We start from the raw sequence: 19,302 nt of genomic DNA, 5'->3' as shown, positions 1-19,302 counted from the left end.
GGCAGAATTTCTTTTTGCATGAGGCTGCAGAACTGTAAGTTGGCACATGAGATTTGGCATCCCCTAGCATGATTTCAAGTCACTAAAAGGACATCCTGCAAGATTTTTCCAATGCAGGAGGTCGCAGCTGTTCGCAGTCAGAAGGCTGCTACTTGAGTAGAAAATCTACCTGAGTGGCAGCAAAATCAACCTGAGTGGCTGTGCTCTCTGGTGCACTGTGTGGTGCTGTTCTCACAGATTTCTCAGTGTGGAACAAGCTACCAGTGCTAAATCACAGCGTGAGCAGCGCAACATGCCTATTTCCACCCATTGCCGGAACCCCACAGAATATAGCTGAGTATTTATGTAACTCTGCGGAATTCCACGGAGTCAAATTCCGTGAGTCCACCTACCCCAAATCAAGCTCATTCTGAAATTCATTAGCATATAGATACATCATGCAACATAGAAAAAAAACTAAGCAGACCACATATTCATCCTCCACAATGAAAACAACTTCGAAGAGAAAGTAATCTACAACATGTGAGATAGATTTCTACTGATAGTAGGCAAGTCCCATTGTTGATTTGTATCTCAATTAATTCTTCTGTTATAAATGTCTTTGTTTGTTATTGAACATCAACTAGGGCTCCATAGTTTTGGCTTAATCACTTTAAGCCTTCATCAGGATGGATAGGAGTAAAGTGTGGCTATAAATATGTGATACCAACTTGTGTAAATGCATCTGTCATTTAAACATTGTATCACTTGTCTGACACTTAACATTCTGCAGTGGTCATAGAATTTGTGTCACTTGTTTTTCTTGTTCCACCAGTAGTCTCTTCCTATTATGTTGCACTTAGGTCCTTCTTACTATTGGATGGTGTTTGGGGTTAGCAGCTATCAATTATCTCCCCAGGATTCCCATTTGAGGACCCAGTGACTGAAAAGAGCTAAACCTCTAATTTACGAATTCAAAGTTACTGTTAGTAACTTTACACTATTTTGTGGCAATCTCTGCCACGAAGACTGAGACATCCCTATGTATAGTGATACAGTATTTTGAAGAAAATTAATAAAAAAGAAAGCATTTTGACTTTGCTGTACAGCTTCGTTAAACATGACAAAGATGTGCAGCAAAGTTACAATTATTTTTTTTATTTTGAAAAAGAAAATACGAATGGAGGATTTTATTTTTGAAAATAAAAAAATGCACATCTCATCATGGGAGTTTCCTCCTGTGGCGACTGGGGCATTGAGCACTCTTCAGTACCTTTTACCATCAGGTTTTTCCTGGTGCTTACAGGCTTTGAAAAGCAGATATTTGTCCACCCATCTAAATAAGGTGGGCAGACATAGAGCCAAAGCCCACCACTGTCATCAAACAATGGTCCGCCTGAATCACAATTGAGTTTTCGGGCCAAAATATTGGAATTCCGTTGCACCAACATGTGTGTTTTGCATGAGCATGTCCTTTCCTTACCCCCTTCTTCAATCTTCCTTTACCCCACCCATTTTGTAGTAATTATCACCCACTATCCCAACACTACCCCAGTACCTCTCACATTCACTACTTAATATTAAACTTAAGTGTGTCGAGATCTCTTGCATCTCTTATCCTAAATTTCCTCCAATCACTCATTTATCTGGAGTGATCTTTTTATTTTCTTGGAGTTTCCTGGCTCTAACTTACCTTTTCTGCAGCAATGTTGTTTGAACTTCTGAGAATGTGGTTTTATTCTTTGTGATCATGCTCAATTTAGTTTTATTGTATTTCCTAGTATACACTAAAACAAGGGGTACTTTCTGCTTGGAGTGGAAGTGGCTGGGCTCTGGTTAGACTGTGTATTTATTCTTGCTCCTTCCGATAGTACACTCCAGAGTTAGCTAAGTCACACCCCTTTTTTCATGGAAGTCCTTATCTTCAATCAAGCAAAATACACACTGTCCAGAGGAGTTGACTCCTCTTGCACATTTCATCCTGAGTATTCATATTCATTCTGATCAAGCACATATTTACAGCAAGCCTTTTCTTTCCCTTGTAGCCCTGGAGGTGCCTGGCTCAAACTCACCTGAACTGCAGCCACTGTTTTTGAATGCAAAGAAACATGTTTTATTCTGTTTATGTTCACAATTTAGTTTGATTTAATTAACCAATATACTCTATAGAAGGAGTAGGAAAGCCTGGGCTCCAGATAGATTCTATCCCCACACTCCTGTGTCAGCTAAGCCACATCCCTTTCTTAAAGATAGGCTTTATCTTCAAATAGGCCGTGCACCTGCCATACTGTGACTAGCGCTGCGCACCTTGTCTCTTTTTCCTCAGATGTATTAAAAGCACCTAACATTCTTGAGTGATGAACTGTACAGCTTGTAATACAAGGGTAAGCCTTGTTCTTCTACCTATTCATCCTTTTACAATATGTTACATTTTACATGTAATGCTCACATATGACTTATTTCATCCCAGAAAGTAGACACGTTCCCAACATGGAATGTCTGCTGTTTGCTTTAAAATGTAATACAACTATCTCTGTTACTTGTACACTTGGACCTAGATCTAATTCCTACCATGCCTCTCCAGACTATTCTGAAGGCACAACATTTCTCAATCTTGGGAGAGCTTAATTTTCATTTAGAAAATAACCCTTTTTTAAAGACTTATAGTCTCCTTGATTCACTATCGACTCTTCAACAACTAGCATTTTCTCCCACTTGTAGTGCGTATCATACTTTAGACCTGTTTTCTGCAATTCACTATTTTTTCATATAGATTCCCCTTTTCCATTCTCATGATCTGTCCTTTTCATCATAGACAAACTGAATTATCTTCAATAGATTAACTAATCCAAACTCCCTATTGTCTTAATACGCAATTCTTACTCTGCAATGAAAATCCAAAATGTCAAAAATTCTCAGCATGAAAGTTTTCCTTTTTTTAAAAACTTTGCAGTGTGACAACTTGCACTAATATTGTACAATCACCATGAAACTTTGTGATGATCTATCTTACTTTTTCTTGTGATAAGGTTTTAAAATGGATCTCCGCTTTCCCACATACCTTCCCACTGAACTTGGAACATGTTCAGACCATAATCCTCTGTTACTTCAGTGCCTTCTATGGACCTTTGCCCTCCTAAGATTTTTCTCCTTGTGAAAGAGAAGACTATGCATCTTCTGGTGGAGCTTTGTAATTCATCCTTATTTTAGGCCAAATCCTGGAAGCAAGCTTTATCAATACTGTGAGACGATGTGTTTTGCCCATAAAATCTTCCCGGATATTTAACTTTTTGATCAGCTGGTTTGCGATCTTTTAGTGTGGGGGAGCCTCATAACCTGTGACTCACACATGGTAAACTCATGGTAATTGGACTGCACGTGTTTACTGCCAATGTCTGCCTTTTAAGATAAGGCTGCTGCGATGCAGCAAGGGTAAGGAATACTTGACTGGTTACACGTGAATATGTGTGAACACGTGTGCACACATCTAAGGGCTGCACATGAGTGACTCCTGTCCTGCGCATCCCAGTAACTGCTATAGGTAGCCTGGGGTAGGCCTCATAATGTTAGTATACACTCATAGGGAAAGTCAATGTGCTTTATGTGTTGTGTGCAGTGACACTCCATTATACAACTATGGGGAAGGGTGCCTTAGAGTGCCGCTTCGCTTCCCTTTGGCCTACGGAGACCAGGGACATATCGAACTGGGGTGTAACCTGTGTGGGAAAATAATTCTAAAAAGATATCTGTACAGCTTATGGGTCCTCCGGGATTGTTATATTTCTTAGGCCTGGGTGGAGTTTTGCTCTGTAGAATTCACAGAGTAACCAAAGAATCCTAATAATGGGCGGAAAAATACTTGTCTGGCTCTTCGTGCTGTGTTTTCATGCCTGTAGCCCATTTTACACTGAAAGTCAGCGCAAACTGCACCATGCATTGTGCATAGGCACAGCCATTTTCTTGACTGCTTTATCTGCTGTACAGTGCATGGTGCTGGGACTTTTATCAATCTGTTGTAATCTACCCCTATCCCACTCATTCATCCCCTAATTTGCTTATTTTTTATCAGTGTGTGTCTTTCTGTGTGTGTATCTTACATTTTTGTCTTTTTATTTTACTTTTTTGTGACTTTTTGTACTTTTATTTGTTTTCTCTTTCTTGCTTCTGTTCCACTTCCTTCAGTTCTTCCTTTCTGCTTTGATTTGGCCTACTTCTTTTCTTTTCACCCGGCTCCATGGCAAAACAACAGTCAGCAAGCGGTGGTGCTAGTATGATAAGTTGCACACCCTGTAGGTGACGGCATTGCACAGAAGTTCAACAGGTGGCAGTCATGGCAGAGGGTATGCCCTGCAGGAGGATTGGCTACTGTGGGGGAGAGTGCGCACAGATGTGCAGTGTACCATGCAGTAGCTGACACACCACTTGGTGGACCTAATCAATCAGGAATAGGACCTGCTTGACCTGCTGGGTGTTGAGATTGCGGGGCTCAGTGAGTAATTTTTTTTTCTAAAAGGCGTTTTTTTTTTAAATAGCATGTTGCTCACACTCAATGGTAAGTTAAGCTTAAATTATGAATAATATTTGATCCAGTTTGAGCTAGCCAGGTGCTCAGCGCTACTTCCTCGTACTCGTCGGTGCTCGCTTCGGCTGATTATTTAAGAAGTGATATCAATGAGTTACCGTTCTCTGTTCCTTTCGTTACGTAGTTCATACAGTTCCAATCCCCCAGTGATGTGCAATATGCATTGAAAAGAGAGACTACGTTGGGCCATCAACAGGGGTGGAGAAGCAAAGATCATTTGCTGCGATTTATTAGTAGTTCAAAATGTGGTTTAGGTTTAGGAAATTAGGGATAAGTCAATAGGCTTTCTGATTTAGAAAAGTACAATGCTGCTGCGTGTGCCTGTCCAATAGGTTTTTGGAGATTAACTTCAACACTGGGTATTATCATTTCTGTAACTTTCACCTCTCCCCACTGCTAAAATACTTTTGTCTTGTATATTGTCCTTTTGTTCAACTCCTCTATCTAATGTCTGTTAAATTCTTGTTTTCCCTGCATTATCCTTTTTCTATATTTCATATTCCTGCAGCTTACTTCCTCCTGTCTGTAGCTTTCTTCTGCTGTTTTAGTAGGCTTTTCCTCTTCCCTTATATGCCTTCTGGCACTGTAAGACTAACGGACTAGATTTTTGGTACTGTGAATATTGCAGGCACAAGTAAGCTATTTTTCACTACACATGTTTGTAGAGAAGGTTTTCTTGCTCACGCTTAATCAGTCAAAACGTGTGACTGGCCATGTACATAGACTCCCCCCCCTAATGTTGTGTTATCATTCATTTTTACAGTAAACCAACAGTTTCCATAACAGGGCATCATGGCAGGGAATTATGAGATCCCATCGCATTTGCCAACCAAGACAATATGTCCTTCATTGACCATTCCTACCCTTTATTGCACGTCAGTGACTCAGAGTCATCATAGCCCTGTGCCTCCATTACCAAAAATGTTTATTTTAGTTGGCTTGACTAACTGCCTTTTTTAACATGTCAACCAAGAAACCTCCCAAAGTGATAGTTTTGATCCTGCTAACCAAACTGTTATGAGGTATTGCACTTGTAATTTGTTCAAAAATAATAATAATTACTCAGGAGGCATATCTAGTTACAGACCACCAGTGCCAGGGCTTGTAGTACCAGCACCAGTGCGTCGGAGGAGGCCAAGGAGGTTGGAAGGGAAGGAGTCCCAGCAGTGGCTTTAACGGGTGGTGGTAAATCACATTAATTTATTGACTAATTAAATATAATGTGTTTGCTATGTGAGGCAGATATCCCATTCACCTCATTCATAACCTCCCTGCCCATGGCATTTTACCACCCGTGACCTAATTGCAGAATGGTACAATTCCACACAGCAGTGCTAGCTGCACAATGTCCATCTGCTTTAGTTAATGCAGCATTACAAAGTATTCAGTGCATAACAAACCGAAAACAAGATGTATTTCCCAGTGCCCACTCAGTCACCTCCTACCAGTACTGCACTCCAATAATCTTTCCTAAGTTTTTTCCTAGCCTACAAAAAAACTGAACAATACATTCTTGGCATGTGCGCTATTTTCCGGGCCAAGTGATTTATGTATACATATTTCATGGCTTCCATGACGATTATACACCTGTTCACATTTTTCCCTTTCATCATTAGTCAACTACAGTGACTGACTAAGCAAAGGTTTAGCTCATGATGATCAGTAACACCCCACTATTCTATAGCAAAACCTCTACCTAGCTTAAACCCTCTAACTTATCTTGCAGTACAGTAATTTTCCTTACTGCCAAGTGAAGGCATTTATTGAAAATATTTTGTGGTGGAGGGCGAGGCAACGGAGTAAAGTGGACTAAGTGGGAGATAGGATACTCAGAGACTAATGTGTCACACAAAGTATATATCCCATTTCCTTCCCTGTACTACAGTGCATATTGTTTTTCACTGCCTACTTATGGCAGACAGAATATGCCCATTTATACGTGACATGTGTAACACAGTATTATTATTATTCATGTGCCTCTTTGGTGTCAGGGTAGTATTGAAAAGGCAGTCGGTGAAGAGCAGGGCCATTGGAATTAAAGTCAGATAATAAATTGTCCATTACAGTTGTCCCAGCTGCAGACTGCAGAGAGTAACAGAACCAACACTAGCATGCCTTCATTAATATTGCACAACAAGAATAATATGAATTGCGCTACATATATGCCTTATTTATTAATGAGAGGAACATTTCCTTTTTACATACAAAGTGTCTGTTTAGTTTTTACTATGAAATCCTTCAAACAAAAAAACACTTTCATTCTGGTGGTTTTCTTTTTTAATTCCTTTCAGACAATTCTTCATCTGGGGGAAAACTTGGCTCTGTAACTAATCACATAAAAAAATCCAATGGCCCTAGGGACTAGCAATGTTCTGCAACTGTGCCACTATACAAACAAGTGTTTACACTGAGCATTATTTAGAATTTGTCTTTTTTTCCCTATTTTTATTTTTTGATATAGCTACTCCTGTTGGTTCACCATCATGGCGGGAGATAGCCACCCAATTGTGGCACCACTAAATGGAGGCCATCAGACCAACTATCACTGGCTGATGGCTTTTGAGGAGGAGGAGCGGAGGCATGTGCCCCTGCTCACAGTAGCTCGAGCAAGCCGCCAGCACCTCCATCCGGCCACACTATCACCAGTACTGCCGGCAGTCGTGATCCACCACTTTTGCCCCATCAATATTCAGTGTCTGCCTCCTCCACCATGGCCAACAGAGTCTGGTTCTGCTTCGCCGTGAGGTGGCACGCATCCACACCTGCATCTATCTCCTCGAGGCCATTTTTAAAATAAATTTTCTTTAGCGGGAGGGACTTTTGTTATGGATGGAGAGGGTAGGAATCGGGAGGGGCAGTTGGGGCAATTTTGGACCTACTTTGGACATTGGTTGAGGTGATTTTTTATTTGTTTGGGGTGAAGTGGGTGGGTTTAAGCTGTCAAAAAAATAAATGGAAATTGTTTATTCATATGTCTTTTGTCTTTGTACTGCTTTTAGTGCAGCCTGTTTTTTGTCTTAATTGACAAAAAGCTTCCCTCTGAACAGTCACATAACTGTATATTAACTTTTCCTCTGAGACTTTCCTTAACTGATTCTGACGTCCCATGCCATATAATTAAAATTATTTTTTTGCTCAGTTACGTACTTTACTTATACCAAAACAATATACCACTAACAGAGTGGGAACAACACAGACTAGGTCTGTCTTATTGCTTGAGGATGTTAACTGTTGCCACTTTTGCAACACCAAGTTGCTTATCAAAGTGATATACCAGTTAGTTATATCCTTGAACTATTACCCTCTGTAACTAAATTGACTAGTATGGGGTATGCATATGTCAATATTGCCTACAAGTTACATGCATAAAAACAATTTTAATCTTCAGTAGAAATTACTAACTAAACAAGTTCACTTCGCTTCTTAGTTCTCTTACCTGAATAGACGATGCAATGGCTGCTACCACTCTCAATCTTTCCAAAACCTTATTGCAGGGTTTCCCAAGGTACCTTCTTAATGGTGGTGGTAGAAGTAGCAGGCCAGCGAAATAACAGAGAAGGCATCACAAGCGAATTCCCACTCCCAACTATGTGAACTCCAACTGTAGGATTAATCAGAAGGATTACCCATCACAGACAACTAGATTGAAAGAAAACACAGTTAGTGGTTTGTCAAAGGCCAGACTACCACCATGCCACGGAGATCTGATATTAAAACTGAATGTAGTAACATCTGAGACATGGGGAACAAGTTATTTAATTTATGAAAACAATTAAAACTGAAATCCTGGATTCAGGAGGCGTGGATTCAGGACAGCAGGAGGTGAAGCGTGTAAGCAACACAAGGCCTGAATGATGATGTTGACAAACAATTTTCTGTATGACTATGTATCCCTTTTAAGTGTGGGTTAGTAAGTGGGGCTGGTGTGGGCTATTGTTCAGGTAAGAGAAGATCCCGCAGTGAATTGGTGTCACTTTCACCACATCCACCCCACCAAGCGTATTATCCATTTATGATGTAATTTTATAAGTCACACCTCAGACTATCAAAGAGCCTGGGGAAAAGGGTTAGGTGATTCATGAATGGATGAGAACAGTGAGTTGGGAAAAGGTATGACAAAGACAAACACTACACAGCAACAATATTCATCAGGGTTGAAGAGCAGCACATCATCATCATCAAATCTGCTGTGGAAGGAAATGAAGGAACGACGCAGTTTAGTTGAATACATTGCAAACAGTCCTTCAGCCGCAGAGACCCAAGTTATGTCTAAATGTTCAGCCATCTAGTTTTTAAAAATACAAATTATGGACTAGTGAACCAAGACATTTCTAATAAGTATGATTGTAAAAATAAAGATAATAGTGTACATAAAATGCCAAATTGGGCGGTGCATCTGCATTCCTCTTGGAATGTCCATCTTGGTTGCCAGTCCAATAAGATAAACAGGAGTGTTATGGGGCTTGTGCCTTTTTTTCAAGAGAAAAGAAGGCCTGCGGATTGTAAAACAGAAACTATATTGTAGAGTCAAGGAGAAGGACAGAAGGTAAGCTTTATGAGGAGTGGACCAAGAAGCAGAGCAAGAGCATAGGCTGCTGCAATCATTTATTATGACTCAAGTGCAATTAAATGATACAACCAATCTAAGACAAGTAGCTGTTTGTACTTAGCTGATCAACCTTAGAACTGTCATAACATTTAGCTGAATGCATCCATTATATGATGTTGTGACATCACATGTTCTCCACTTACCCACTGACCACAAACACATAATAGAGAAGTTTGACATTTGAGCCAACTCACCCATCAATCAGCATTTCCCAAATGAATACAATTCTCTCCAGTCCAAAGGGCTGATTGGGCCTTATAGAATCATCATCAGGTTGGTTTCCCTTTGAAGTAGGTAACTTCCTTCTTCTAGCTGTTGAAGTAGTCTTGCCCTGAGTCTTTACTCAGAGTAAGACCGACTCCCAAGCCAAATGAGATTGAGAGCGATAGACTTGTAGTGCACTGTTGTCGATGAACAAGAAAAGCAAACAAATTTGAGCATTTAGGGGCAGATTTACAAGCCCCTTGCGCCACCAGTGTCACTTTTTGTGACGTACCGGTGGCGCATTTTACTTCTCCATATTTACAAGGACAGGAAAAGCCACCCTGCGTGACTTTTCCTGTCCTTTTAAATATAGCCCCTTTGCACGTAGCACTTTGCGTGAAAGGGGTGATCCATGGGTGTTGCTGTGGGTATCCCAACGCAACACTCATGGAACCAGACACACTTCCATATTTACAAGGAATTGTAAATCTGGAAATGCGTGTGAATGCTACGCCTCCCCAGGGAAGGCGTAGGGAGGTGCACCAAGGAGAAATGTAATCATTTCTCCTTGTTTCTTTTCTTTTTTCTCTGCGTACTAAATTCTGAAGCACACATAGAAAGAGGAAATCACCTCTAATTATTGTTTTTGTTCAGGAAGGGTTCATTTCCTGCACATTAACATTCATTGAAACAATTACATTTTTCAACTTCTATGTGTGCTAACGCAGCACACATAGAAGTTGCAATACGGCATTACGGCATTTCAGATTGTTTTTGTGCCGGAAGAGAACCCTTCCTGAACAAAAACAATCTCCCCACAATCCAGTCATCCTTGTACCATGATGCAAGGGTGTCAGTGCCAGCGCATGGCAGCAGTTTGTGCGTCAGTGCAGGGGGAAGCAAAGAGATGCAACATATTGTTGTAAATATGTTGCATCCCTGTGCTTTGAAAGTGACTCAGTATGGCATAACCAAATGGCTTGTAGCACGCACTGAGTAACTTTCTTGTAAATCTTCCCCTCAGTGTATATTTGTATTTGTTAATTAAACTGACTGTCTGGTCTCTGTAGAATCAGAAAGAAGTACAGCAAGGAGTGAACCATGCAAGTAAATCTAAGTGTGAATGGACAAATTACCTCCAGTCAAAATCACCCATAAGCCCCAAACATTGCAACCATCAAAATCAAGTTTACAAATTAGTTGAACACCCCTTCACTGTCTGCCACCACATGAATCATGAATCATCACTCACTCAATAATATATCAGCCATTGGTTCAATAGGTACCTATTCCAATACAAGCACAGTGGTACACAATTGCTCTATTGCATCTTCTCTTTTCCCATGGAATCCACACATTGACAGTCTTGTAAATCAAATGATCTTTACCTGAGGCAGCCTAGTTAGGGAAAGAAAAAAGAAGGATAGGCATGGGATGGAGGCAGGCATTGTCTCCAATGTCCTTGAAGGGAATTTGAGGCTTCTCCTGATTTTGCCTGAATGTGATTGGCCCTTTCACACTGTTAGAATTGGGGGTCTGTAGTTGGCAATGGTTTGCTCCTTTGTCCAAATAAGGGCCCTTCCTTCTAGTCAGGATAAGGGATACGCTACTGAAAGAACCCCCTGCTTACCCCCTTTCTAGCTTTTTTTTTCAATACATTTTTAATTTATACTTATAAACCTTACAAAAACAAAACAATACAGGCATAAAATAAGGAATAGTGATGATCAGTGCAGTACATTACAGAATGTTACAGTGTATCCAATCAATCCACAATAGTACGCTCCTTAGACGATGCAATTACACATTGATGAGTCTGAAGATAGTCTGTCAGAGTTATCCAGTTGTTTCTTGGTCTAGATCTAGTAGGAAGTTCCTCCTCATATGTCTGTAGATTGTCTCTACAGTATGCCATATCTTGAAGCCACTGTTTATCACTTGGATAGCGCTTGCCCCCCCAATGCATTGAAACCCTCCTTTGTGCCAATAATAACGGAATTATACAAAATTTACGTTTGAGAGATCTTACATTGGTCACTAACCCAAGTAAACATATCTGAAGTGTGTAGTCTATTGGTGTCTCCAACATTTCACTTAACATTCTCGTAACATTTTCCCAATATGTCCTGATATGGGGGCACTGCCACGCTAAGTGAAGAAAGTCAGCATTATCGGTACCACATCTTTGGCATCGTGCGTCAGGTCGGAGCCCAAATTTATGCAACTTAAGCGGTATATAATAAATTTGATGCAAATATTTATAGTGAATAATGCGCAAATTACCATTAGGGGTGAGCATATCAATCAGGGAGCAGCAGGTATTCCATTCCTCAGCGGTTAGGTGTGTGTCCAATAGTTTATTCCATCTAACTAATGCTTTAGATGCCGTGCCCCCGATATCTTCCTGAAGCAACACATATAGCTTCGTAACAAGATGTATATTATGAGGATTCATTATAATCATTTGCAGTGCTTGTAAGGTAGGTGGCTCATTTGGAAATGAGGGGTATACAGTTTTAACGGCACCTCATAGTCTATGATATGTAAATTTAAAAAGCAGTGTTTGATTGCTGATATAGTCAAGATTATCGGTGTCTATGAAGGAGCCGTCTTTGTAAAGATCTTCCCGTTGTATCTATTCCTACACGTTGGAGCAATTGCATTTCGACTTTCTCTTGGGTGACGGACAAATCTGGGTGGTGCTGTAATGGCAATGCTGGTGCATACAGTGGCATTTATGTGCCAGTTTTCCCATCCTTTGCCATGCTAGGTTCGTAGTGCGAATCGTGTTTATCTCATGCAAGCTCACATGGGCGCGCGGGTGTGGTAGTATATTGTGTAGTGGTATTGGATATGCATCACCATCCTCAACCGCCATATGTGGTAGATAACGAATTGGATGGTACCAGTAATACCCATATTGCGCTTGAGCACACAGATAGTAAAGCAAAAAATCTGGAACTTTAAAGCCGCCTTTTGAATAGGGTAATGTTAGTACCCCCTTGGTAGCTTGGCATGAGCAGTCAGGCTTATCTCAGAGGCAGTGTGTGAAGCATTTGCATGTAACCAATAGTAATACAGTGAAGACACTACAAAAGGACACCCCAGCAGTTAAAAAAAATAAACAATATTTATCTGTGCAAACAAGACCAAAATGAGAAAATACCAACATACAGTAATCAAAAACATGCACTTTGCAAGAATAACTCTAAAATGCAGTTCCTTAAAAGCTGGTAGCTCTGTCCAACAGTTCCAGCCGACTGCATCAGTGCATACCAGCGTTAGTGTCAGCAGACTTGCAAACAGTACCTTTGGTTCCAGCCAACCACGTTGGTGCGGGCTGGTCGTGGCAACCATCGCGGTTGTGATGTGAAGCGTAGCAGTGCTGAGTGCGGTGCCCTCAAGCAGGCAACGGCTCAGTTACAGATATCCAGTAGCATCGGTGAGACCAGGGCAGTAGTGTGGAGTGAGGCGTGCTTGTTGCGGTGCTGACAGGTCATGGAGCAAGTGGCAGTGCCAGTTGATGGGAGCTTGCGTCGGTCGACCCAGACTACGAAGTGGGGCGGTGCGTTATGTGACTTATGAGTGGTGTACCCAAGCCACAGTGCAGTCACGGGTGTCATGCTCAGTGTGCAGGGATGTCGTCGGTGAGACCAGGGTGGCAAGAGAAGCGAGGCAGTGCGGAGTGCAGTGCCCACAGGTGGCGGGGCAAGCAGCGGCTCAGTGGCGGTGTATGCCGTCATCGTCTGTGAGCCTAGTGTTGTGGTGTGCAGTGCAACTGTGCTTTCTGCAGTGCCTTCAGGACCCGGAGCCAGCAGCAGTGTCAGCTGCTTTCCTCCCTCTGTGGCAACTGAAAGCCACGGTTCCAGAGGCGGTACCCAGAGGTAAGTGTAGTCTTCGCTGTTCCTGAGACTTCGTGAGCAGGTGGCAAGCTCTATTTCAAGCCCTTGGAGATACTCAATGTTAGAATTGGGGGTCTCTAGTTGGTACAAGTATGCACTTGTGAAAAGTAGGGACCCTCGCCTCTAGTCAGGGTAAAGGGGTACACTCCTAAAGTAACCCCTGCTCACCCCCATGGTAGCTAGGCACGAGCAGACAAGCTCATCTCAGAGGCAGTGTGTAAAGCATTTGTGAACACATACAGTAATCATGTGACAACACTACAGATGGACACCACACAGGTTTTATATCAAAAATAAGTATTCTTTATATAGGTTTACCACAAGACCATAAACGACAAAAATCCACAATACTGTTACTTTAAAATGGTAGAATTTAGATTAGTTGTCTTTAGTTCTTAAATGCGACACTTTTAGTTCAATGTACCTTTAGATGCGGCACGCAGGGCAACAGAAGTGTTGCAACGATGGTGATGCGATTACATTTTTGGTGCAAAGAAATAAAGACGTGAAGATCTTCCTGATGCGGCTCGCTTCTCCGATGGTGCGAGAGATCTCGGCTCGATGCGTCAGCTGCAGTGGCAACACCCTTGTCCAGTGATGCGACGACAGCGGCTTTGGCGGTGACACTCTTCTCCGACGTTGCGAGACGCTTCTGCTCGATGCGATAACTGCGGCACGCTTCTCTGTGGTTGCGAGGTGCTTTTCTTAATGCGGTGCAATGCGACAGCTACAGCAGGGTCATCCAAGATGTGACGGCAGCGGCTGCGAAGGCGACACGCTTCTTCCTCGATGCAAGACTCTTCTTTTGATGCGGTGCAATGCCAGCTACGATGGCTGCGACGGCGACACGCTTCTTCGATGTTGCGGGGCGCTTCTCGTGATACGGTGCAATGCAACAGCTACAGTGGCAACACCCTTGTTTAGTGATGCGACGGCAGCGGCTGCGACGGCAACACGCTTCTTCCCCGTGAGTCGCGCTTCCAGCTCCTTGCGACACGCAGTCCCTCAGAAGGCCCAAAACAGCAGCAGGCACTTCCAAAGAACTCTGGGGAGCTGGTGGTTGAAGTTTGTTGTCCCTGAGACTTCAGCAGGAGGCAAGCTCTTTTCCAAGCCCTAGCAGATCCTTTACAAGTTGAGCAAAAGTACACACAAAGTTCCTTTCTCCTCTCTTTGGCAGTAGGCAACCCCTGCAGACCAATCCCCCTGTTTCAGGGATAGTCTCTCCTCAGTTTCTTCTTGGTTCCTCTCCTCAGCAAAGGTTTCCTCTTGTTTCCCAAAGTGATCTAAAGTTCGTGGGTTTGGGTCCCAATATCTATACCCAGTTTCTCTTTGTTCTCTGAAGGCAGAGAGGCCTTTGCCTAGTCCAAACCAGTTCTGGTCAGTCCTGGAGCACTTTGTTTACATGACTCCTTCTTTCCTTTCACAGTGCAGGGCAGAGACATCAGACGCACCACAGGAGGTGGAGCCAGCATTGTGGAGGGAAAGCACAGCCCTATTCAGGTCCCAGGTGCAACTCCTCCCACCCATCTACATGGAGATCTCTCTATTCAGCCCTGTGCTGACTCACCCTGTCTCCTGGAATTCCCCAGCCCCCTGGAATTCCCCGGCCCCTGTCACTCAAACTCCAGACAAGGAATACACAGCATAGCAGAGGCAGGTTTCGATGGTTAGACAAGAAAATACCTACTTTCTAAAAGTGGTATTTTCAAACACAGAATGTTAAAACTAACTTCACTAAAAGATGTGTTTTATCATTCTGAGTTCAGGCATACTAAACTTGAATTTCTACCATTTTCCCTGAGTCAGTTAGGATTATTAGATGTAATCATCAAACTGCCCATTATGGCCTATGGAGAACAGGTATCCTTGCAATAGTGAAAAACGAAAATGGCTGTAATTCACTATTAGAACATGCCACACACACCAGGGCATGTCTTACCTTATACTTACAATGCACCCTGCCCTTGGGCCTACCATAGGGGTGTCTGATATGAAGAAAAGGAAAGTTTAGGGACTGGCAAGTGGGTGCACTTGCCCAGTCAGCATGACAGTACCAGACTGCACGCAGGCTCTGCAATGGCAGGCCTTAGACACTTTTTTACAGGCTGCTTCTGTGGGTGGCACAACCAGTGCTGCAAGCCCACCAGCAGCATTTGGATTACCAGCCCCGGGCACTCCTGGTGCACTGTACTGGGGTCTGACAGGTAAACCAAACCAACCAATCATGGAATCACTAATTCATACATCAATTTACAATGGGGAGAGCATATGCACTTTAGCACTGATTAGCATTGGTAAAGTGCCTAGAGTCATAAAACAGCCAACAACAGGTCAGAGAAAATATAGGAGGAAGGCAAAAAGTTCAGGGATGACCCTGCAAAAAGGGCCAAGTCCAAAACTCAGCGACAAGTGAAGAAAGTTCAGTCCAGTCCTGTCACTACCCAAGTCAGAAGCAGCGACTGCAGGCCAACCGAACAAAACAACAACACAGCTAAAGGGCAGTATTCCTCCTGGCAGTTCTTGCATCTCTTCTTGGCAGGTTCCTTGATTCAAGTGAGTTCTAAAGTTCTGGGCCCCAATATTTATACTCAGTTTCGCTTTGTTCTCTTGGGCAGAGAGTATCTGTGCTCAGCCCAAACCAGTTTGGTGCTCTCTGGCCCGGCTTCCTGGCAGGAGGTGGAGACAGCATTGTCCAAGTCAGACCAGGCCCATTCAGGGGCAAAGAAATCTCCTCCCACTACTCCAAATGCTGCCCAGGTCTATTCAGCCCAGCCCTGATTCATCCAGGAAAGCCAGGGTCCCCCAGTGGCTGTCTGAAGAGAATGCACATCTGCAGCCCCAGTGACTCCAAAGCCAGACAGTCAATCCACAACCCAGCAGATGCACACAGGATGGCTAAGCAAGAAAATACCTACTTTCTAAAAGTGGTATTTTCAAACACAGAACATAAAAATCATATTTACTAAAAAATACATTTCTACAATCTGAGTTCAGGCCTACTAAAGTCTAGGCTTATTAACAAGCATCTTGCGCCACCAATGCATTACATTGCATGATGCACCGGCAGCACAACCGGCTACGTAATATTTACAAGCACCTGTAAAGCCACCATGAGTGGCTTTACGTGCGATTGTAAATATCGCCCCTAATCATGCAACACTTTGCATGTTAGGGACATGACATGGGTGTTGCTGTGGGTGTTCCCAGGCAACACCCATGTCCACTGATGCATTTCCAGATTTAAGAGCAATCGTAAACCTGGAAATGAATCAGAATGCTATTGGCATAGCGAGCCGCAAGGAGGAGAAATGTTTTAATTCCTCCTCGGTTTTTTCCTCTTTCAATGCGTGATGCATTCTACAGCACACATTGGAAGAGGGAATCAAATCACCTAAATGTATTGTTTTTGTGCAGGAAGGGGCACCTTCCTGCACAAAAACAATCTCCTCACAACACAGGCATCCTTGCACCATGGTGCAAGGGTGCCTGCACTGGCGCATGGCAGCAGTTTGTGTGTCAGCGCAGGGAAAAGCACAGAGATGCGACATATTGTTGCAAAGATGTTGCATCCCTGTGCTTCGAAACTAACGCAGAGAGGTGCAGCAAAATGACTTGCAGGCCCGTGCTGCGTTAATCTCTCATAAATAGGGCCCTATTTCTCTATCTTTTCCCAATGGGAAGATATACTCGTAAAATGTTACCAAATAGTACTCATTCTATCCTATAGGGCAGATAGACTTTCAACAGTGAAAAAACAAGATATCATGTATTTCACTATCAATACATGTCACACACACTAGTGCATTTCCTACCTTTCAAATACACTGCACCCTGACCATAGGGGTACCTTGAGCCTACCTTAGGGGTGACTCACATTTTTATTTATTTATTTATTTTGCGATTTCTAGAGCGCCTGGTGACCCGTAGGCATCCCCGCGCTATTCAACCTATAAAGATCCTGAAGGAGGAGGAGGGCGTGTCTTATTTGGGGAACAGGAGGGTTTTAAGTTTCTTACGGAAGACCATGTAGGAGGGTTCCAGGCGTAGACTGAGAGGGAGTGAGTTCCAAGCAGTGGCGGCTTTGACCGAAAAGCGGCTACCGCCGGTGCGAGCCTTCCTGAATTTGGGCACCGTAGCAAGATGTTCAGCGTCGGAGCGAAGGGGTCTTGAGGCTTTATATGGGGTAACCATATTTTTAAGCGCGGCAGGGCCAGCTCCATTGATGAGCTTGTGGGTGGTACATAGGGCCTTGAACTCTACTCGTTGGCGGACAGGGAGCCAGTGTAGAGTTTTGAGGGCAGGCTTAGCTGACACTCTAGGGGAGAGATTAATAATGAGCCTGGCCGCCGCATTCTGGGTGCGTTGAAGTTTGTCCAGGGTGTACTCCGGGGCCCCCAGATAGATAGCGTTGCTATAATCGAGTCGGGCCAGGACAAGACCCTGAACAAGTAATTTCCTAGATGGGAGGGGAAGAAGGGGCAGGATCTTGCGTACAGACCGCAAGAGACCGAAGCAGGTGCCTGCTGTCTTGGCTGCCTGTGTTTTCATGGTAAGGTTGGGTTCCAACCAAACTCCTAGGGTTTTGATTTCATTTCTAGGAGAGGGGATTTCGCCGAAAGTGTCGGGCCAAGATGTGGGTGGGAAGGTAGTCCATTTATTGCCCAGGAGCATGATCTCGGTCTTAGTGCCGTTCAGCTTCAAGGCCGAGTCACACATCCAGGAATGAATGTCCTGGAGGCAGTGCAGCAAGCTGTCAGGATGGTTGTCCAGGTGGGACAGGGAGACGACAAGTTGGGTGTCGTCAGCGTAGTTGATTATTTTCATACCGTAGGGGGCCACTACGTCTTCCAGGGGAGCCATATAGACATTAAACAGGGTGGGGCTGAGCGACGACCCCTGGGGAACTCCGTTCTTCAGTGGAAGAGGATCTGACCGGGAGTTGCCATCCCACACCTGAAAGGATCGATGGGAGAGAAAGGATTCGATCCACGCTCGCGCTGTACCCACAATTCCTGCCTTGGCCAGGCGGTGTAATAGGACACGGTGGTCCACCGTGTCAAAGGCGGCGCTAAGATCCAGGAGGATCACTGCCACTGATCCCCCTGAATCTAGGATACACCTTGCCTCCTCGATGACAGAGAGGAGTGCAGTGTCCGTGCCATGGCCGGGTCGGAACCCAGTTTGAGATTGGCGCAAGATGTTGTTTGTCTCGAGAAATTGGGATAGTTGTGAGTTGACTAGTTTTTCAGCCATCTTACTGATACAAGGGAGCAGTGAGATCGGTCTGTAGTTGGACATGTCGTCCGGGTTCAGTTGGGGCTTTTTCAGCAAAGCCTTCACGACTGCGTTCTTCCAGTTGGGGGGTACCGTTCCACCAGCGAGGGAAGAGTTGATAAGGTCCCTGATGATAGGGGCTATGGTGGAGGATACCTTTTTAAGGAATCTGGCTGGGGCTGGGTCAAGGGGGGAACCGCTTTTCATTTTCTCTAATGTGGACGTCACCTCGGTGAGGGAAACTGATCTAAAAGTCTCCAGCTGTGGGCTGTTGTTATCGTCCACTGAGGCCAGGGTGGGAGGGGGACTGACAGTAGGAAGGGAGTCCAGTATCCGCAGGATTTTAGACTCAAAATAATTGGCCAGATCCTTGCTTCTGTCTGGGGGGGGGGAGTGAGTGGGGGGTGCTGTTGGGATGTTAAGTAGTTCTTTAACTATCTGATAGGATTCTTTGGCTGAGTTGGTCGCGGTTAGTATTCTATTGTCGTAGAACGTAGATTTAGCTGATTTTAAGGCAGTTTTATATTGTCTTACCGCGTTGTGATATATGTCCTTGTTGCTGTGGAGCCAGTCTTTCCTCCATGCTCTCTCCGCCTTTTTGCACACTTTACGGAGCGCTCTAAGTTCGGAATTATACCAGGGGGCATGGCGCTTGGTCTTGTTTTTCACCTCCCGATTTTTGATGGGTATGAGGCTGTCGAGGGATAAGGAAATCCAGTCTCTGAACTGGCTGTCTGCCATGGTGGGGTCGG

Source organism: Triturus cristatus, chromosome 6, assembly GCF_964204655.1.
Source record: "Triturus cristatus chromosome 6, aTriCri1.1, whole genome shotgun sequence".
Lineage (NCBI taxonomy): Eukaryota > Metazoa > Chordata > Amphibia > Caudata > Salamandridae > Triturus > Triturus cristatus.
The sequence above is the reverse complement of the archived record's forward strand: the minus strand, read 5'-3'. Positions refer to the sequence as shown.